A 6,298-nucleotide genomic window follows, 5' to 3' on the forward strand; every position below is an offset into this window, starting at 1 on the left:
AGGAAATCAGTGCTCAACAGGCTCCTCCCCCTGCGAGACCCAGGCAATCCCTGCAAATAGAAGCTGAGCCCTGCCCCCTGCCCCTTTCCTGGGAGCTCAGAGGAAGGTTGAAAGATGGAGGTTTAACTGCAGCTGCTGTGCTCCTAAAATCCTCTGCCTGAGATCTGAGCCCAGCCTTGGTTGTCTGGAGCCAAAGGACACCAGTCCAGCTCCCAGGTTCAGAACTAGGTTGACTGCCTAGGTGTCTGGCTTTGGCACAGCCTGCCTCAGGGGCCCTTCAAAGCCTGGTACCTCTGCGGCCCCTTATACTAAGCCATCCAGACAGCTTCACTTCCACACTGACCTATGGTGTTTGTAGGACGGGGCAGCCGAACGACACTAAGATCAGTAACTGGTATCCTACTGAAGCAGACACTTAGAGGCTGTTTTGGTTGAAAGTCACAGAGTCCTCACTTGGGTCCATAAGGTATGTAAAAGCAGGAAGGGAGCCTGACACCTCTGCCTTCATTTTATGTCCTTTACTGAAGGCATGGAAATAAGTCATTGTCTATAGAGTCACCTTGGATTCTTTTCGTTGTCGTTTTGCTTTCTTGTTTGTTTGTTTCTTTTTCCGAGACAGAGTTTCCCTGTGTAGCTCTGGCTGTCTTGGAACTCACTCTGTAAGTCACACTGGCCTTGAATTTACAAATCCAACTGCCTCTGGCTCCCAAGTGCTGGGATCTTCAGAGTGATGGGATTAAAGGTTTTGGGCCACCACTCCCAGCTAACCTGCATTTTAAGAACAAAACCTCAAGGTACAGACCACCCTCCAAATTAGTGTAGTTATCCAAGAAGGTGAGGCTATGCCCTGGAGCCCAAGGATTCATCTCTTGAGAACTGTATGCTCTTGTGTAGAGATCAGAAAGGCCTGTTCTGGGCTGGAGAGAAGGCTCAGAGGTTCAGAGCACTGCCTGCTCTTCCAGAGGTCCTGAGTTCAATTCCCAGCAACCACACGGTGGCTCACAACCATCTACACTGGCATCTGATGCCCTCTTCTGGTATGCAGGTGTACATGCAGATAGAGCACTCATAAATATTAAAAAGAATAAAAATGAATATTAAAAAGAAAAAGGCCTTGTGCACACAGATAAGCACTGGAAAGCTTACCTCTTCAATTGAATGAGGAGTGTAGCTGCTCTTCCTGGAATGCCAGGCATGCTGTATTTTTCTGATGTGGTGATCCTTTGCTGTCCAATGAGATGACTCTGCTCATACCTTCCAGAATTAGTGTTTTTACTTATCCCAGACCCTTTACCCCTACATTGTGAGCATTGCATTTAGACCATAAAACTCATTCTCATGAATGATGTCACTTGTACTGTACAGTATCAGAAGTGACTTGTTCTCTTCAGGCAAGGCCAATCCTGACTCCCACAGGTGTTATGTTTGCCTCAGGCAATATCTCTTGACCTTTATCTTGAGCATTGTTTCTAAGTCAACAAGAACCCACCTTACAGATGAAGTCATAAGTCCTTTGCAAAGAGCTTCAATGCAAACAAGTTTGTTTGTTTTGGTTTTTCAAGGGAGGCTTTCTTTGTGTGTAGTCCTAGCTGTACAGGGCTCACTTTGTCCTAGAGCCTCAAAGTGGCTCTATGACCACTGGGAAACCTGAGCCACTGGAGTCCCATTTGGCCTAGCCTGCCAAGACCTGCCAAGATGTGCGGCAGAGAATTTCTCTCTCTCTCTCTCTTTCTCCCTCTCTTTTGTTCTCTTCTCTTTTTCTCCTCCCGAGAAGTCCCAAGCAAATACATTATTGCATCCTAGCTTGTAAAATAATCAACAGGGATTTGTTCTTGCCTTTGACAGTGATGGGCTATGCTTCTAAAGTTGAAGAGCTGTAGTTCTGAGTATTTTGCTCCTTTGGAATTTAACAAATATCTCAAAATACTTTGTCTCAAAGAATTGAGAAGAACCCATGTTAATTTCCACTCTTTCATGGTCATGGCCCCTGAGGTGAGAGAACTGTGTTTCCTAAACCCCTAATTTGTTTACCTTCTCCAAAGGTCATGTGTCCCACCTTTCAGTGACCACAGTGGTGATTCCCCTGCTGGCTTTACAGAAAGTGTGTGTGTGGGGGGGGAACAATTAGGGTGAGGCAAGGCTGAGACTCTGCTCAGCCTGATAGTATTGTAGCTGGTGACGGACCAGGACTTCTAGAGTCTGGCCCAGATCATTTTACTTTAGCACATTTTATTTAAGCACAGCTCAATTTTGGGGGAAAAAATGTTCAGATAACAATTAACTCAGCCCAATGAATACAACAAAGTTTCAAACATGTTTACAACTGGATGTGGTGGCACTAGGGAGGCAGAGGCAGGAGGATCTCTGTGAGTTTGAGGACAGCCTGGTCTACAAGTGAGTTCCAGGACAGCCAGGGAGGGCTGTTACACAGAGAAACCCTGCCTTGAAACAAAACAAAAAACAAAACGAAAGTTACTTTGGATCTATAGATAATTATCCAAAATATTCTCTCTTAAGATTTTAAAAGATGAGCCAGGCTTGGTAGCACATGCCTGTAATCCTAGCATTTAAGAGGGAGAGGCAGGCAGGTCTCTGAGTTAGAGCCTGGCCTGGTCTACAAAGTGATTCCAGGACAGACAGGGCTACACAGAGAAACCCTGTCTCTAAAAACAAATGACACCCTATGGAGCTCCATGTAGAGAGAAACAGAGCAAAAAATTCTGGGCACAGGGGTCTTTTCTGAGACTGATACTCCAACCAAGGACCATGTATGGAGATAACCTAGAACCCCTAGAACCCCTGCCCAAGGCAGCTCAGTCTCCAAAGTGGGTTCTCTAGTAAGGGGAACAGGGGCTGTCTCGGACATGAACTCAATGGTTGACTCTTTGATCACTTCCCCCTGAGAGAGGACAGCCTTACCAGGCCACAGAGGAAAACAATGCAGCCAGTCCTGCTGAGACCTGATAGACTAGGGTCAGATGGAAGGGGAGGAGGACCTCCCCTATCAGTGGACTTGGAGAGGGGCATGGGAAAAGATGAGAGAAGGAGGGTGGGACTGGGAGGGGATAAGAGAGGGCGCTACAGAGTGGATACAAAGTGAATTTAAAAAGTGAGAAAAAAATAAAGATACCCTATGGACACTGCCTTAAATTACACCTAAAGATCCTATAGATTTAGAATTTTAACATTAAATAGAGATTGCTTTTAGGGCTTTTACAGATGATTCTTTAAAAGGACAAGGAGCATATATTCTATTTACAGATATAGAATGGTCCACAAAGATTAGACCCATTCCAGGTGATACAGCTCAAACTTGCTATGATCAATTAACTTTGATTAGCTGCCTCTCAGCCACTGAATATTTTAACTGACTCCGCTCTTTATTTAAATTTGGATGGTAGTTTATTGGATGGGCTAGGAAGAATCAGAGTCTTCCAGTCATGATGGAGCCCCAGTTTGCACGCCCCTTCCTTAAGGAAGACTGGGGCGCAATATTAATTGACCTCATATATGAATCAGCACACGAAGGATAGAGATGCATTGAGGATGGAAATCAGCCTAACTTGAGAGAGAAAGGATGTCGCGTCCTTTCTTGGTCATGAGTGTAGAACGGACAGACAATGAAAGGAAGCATTAGGGATGAGGCACTTAAAGATGGAGCCCAGTAAACAGATGGGGTGGAAGGGACAGGAGCAGCTTGGAGAAATAAATGGAAGGAAGACAAAAATGGGGGAAAGGCTTAATGTGCTCCTTCGGCTCAGTTTCCTTGCGTTAAAAAAAAAAAAAGATAAGAATAAATAAATAAATCCAATCTTATTGAAACAGGACAGTAACACTAAACTGCTGGCATCTCTGTCTGAAGACACCAGCAGGAAAAATCTGCCCGGGAGGAAAGCCAGGAACATCTGTGGCTGTTATTAGTAAAAAGTGACACATTTCTTAGTCCTGAGGAACCCTCTGCTTATTATTTATATCTCTCTTTTTTTTTTTTTAAGACTAAGGAGACAATGGCAGGTTTCCAAGATATTTCGTATTAGAATGAATTTGGTATGCTAAATTCCCAAGGTTATAAAGGTATGCTCAGGTTGATAAAACTTAACTTAGAGATGTTTGTCTAATGCTGTAAAATCCTAACTTTCTAAAGTCTACTAACTTGCTGTAAACTGTTAAAGACAATTAAGACATGCACATTAATGGTCAATCACATTGTAAATAATCAAATTCCCTAATGTGCTCAAAACTGAGTTTGTAGTCATACTAAGTACAAACGTGATTCATTTAAAAAGGCAAGCTTTGGCCTTCTATGTATGTTTGTTTTCAAGGTTACCTGGAAGACAGAATTGGGACTCCTGTGACACCAAGACCTCACTCTAGCCTGGGGATCCCCACTATTCATGATTTCTGTTAAGTGAATTCAGACAAGACCTGCAGAACGTAATGCAGAAGATAGGCAGAAAAAACGTGATGAATTCTTGGGTGAGACGAAGCAATGGCCAAGGAACCACTGCAGCTGAGGAAAATACTCTTAAGGTGATGGACAGTGGCGAAAGGCACCATTTACTGACCACCGGATTTAGGTAGTTGATATTATTTCTTAACATTTCTGGGATAGACAGCTTTCCTGAGAGAAGGTTTTCTGCCTGGGTGATTGGTGGTCCCATTTGGACCAACTCTAAAGGGCAGAGGGAATAGTACACCTTTGTTCTCTACTAGAAATTCCTGCCTAGACAGGCATCTCCTGACCTTTTAGGCAGTTCAGAATATTGCCTTTCCATCCAGAGCCAGAGAGACACTCATGTTTCATTCTTTTGATCAGTTATCAAAGTCCTGCAGTTTTTACAGGTTGCTGATGAGGAAGAGGGAATCCTGAGGCAGGATAGACAATCCCAGGTTGTGACCTTGCTCCTGAAAGCCCCTGTTACGTCATTTATCCCCCCAACCAAGACCTTCCAACTTCAAGCCAGCTTCATCCTGCTTCCTCTCCCACACTCTCCCTTCAGCTGGAGCTAGGTCTAAATGTCCTCCTCCAGATGAATTGTGGGCTTTCTGAGTCATGGTGGCCCAGGCCTGGGAAATCCCACAGCGTAGACATGTTTGTGGGCTCCCTGCCTCCTCTGCCCAGGTTCTCAGAAGCTGGCTCTGTGTAGAGGCTCTCTGGCTATTGTCCTCCAGGGAGACACTCCCTTCCTAACTGAAGCCAGTCACATCAACGGGCATAAATTTCCTTTATTGAAAAATGAAATAGAAATACACTGAAAAAAATAAAAATCAGCAAAAAAAAAAAATGGTGTACATTACTTAATTCGATCTGTGTTGTCCTCAGTGTATGATTGAGGATCAGGTTTATTCTTTATTTCCTCCAGTACAAAAGACTCAGCTTTTTAAATAACTGCTGAGTCTTAGTTTTTTGAGTCTCCCCCCCCCCCCAAACATTCATTGACAAGAAAGTCAAAGGTCCAGAGTTCACCAAATGGCTGGGGTCATGATCACTCTTTCTCAGACTTGCTTACCAAGGAGAAAGAAATCTTTCATTCCCTGGGCACTCTGTAACCAAACACATCTTGTTGGAACAGCCCTGCTTACACAGTGCACATTTTGAAGGGGGTTTAGTGCTTTGGGGGTCTGTGTGTAGCAGGAATGAAGCTATTTTAAAGAAAAGCCCTTGTACCCTTTCATTGACAATCAAGCTATTAGAACAATGGACCCAAGAAAGTAGAATTCCCCTAGGAATCTCATGCTGGTGGGGGTGGGGTGGAGGGAGAAAAAGCTGAAGGTCAGGTACCAGCAAGGGGGAAATTGTCTCCCAGAATAATACTTCACACAGTTCTGTTGGCTTCTCAGTCCACCTTTCTTGAAATCAAGCTGTCAGTCCATATGTTCTGACATAGTTTTTCAGGTTGTGCCCTGCCCTCGGTGACTCCATTTTGTAAGTAGCAGTTGGTGCCGTTTTGAGAATGGAGATTGGCAGCACCATGGCAGACACACAAACAATGCCATGGTCCAGGTCCAGCCGAGCATCAGAGACTGGTGACTTAAGCCCTAAAAGCAGAAATACTGCCATCTTATACATTTTTTTTTCCCCAAGTAGATTGGGCACATAGGTGTGTTAAAATCATAGTAAGACCAAGCCCAAGAACCTTTTGAACACACCAGACAAAAGAGTGCGGCTTCCCCAGACCTCATAAAGAAGTGGACACCTAACACGGACATGGTGACAAACCCCGGTGACTTGTCGTCTGACCTCTGGCGCATGCATCATGGGACCAACGGGAAGACAACTCCCATCTGTCCTAGGGCC

This window comes from Meriones unguiculatus, chromosome 9 (assembly GCF_030254825.1).
Source record: "Meriones unguiculatus strain TT.TT164.6M chromosome 9, Bangor_MerUng_6.1, whole genome shotgun sequence".
NCBI classification, from domain to species: Eukaryota; Metazoa; Chordata; class Mammalia; order Rodentia; family Muridae; genus Meriones; species Meriones unguiculatus.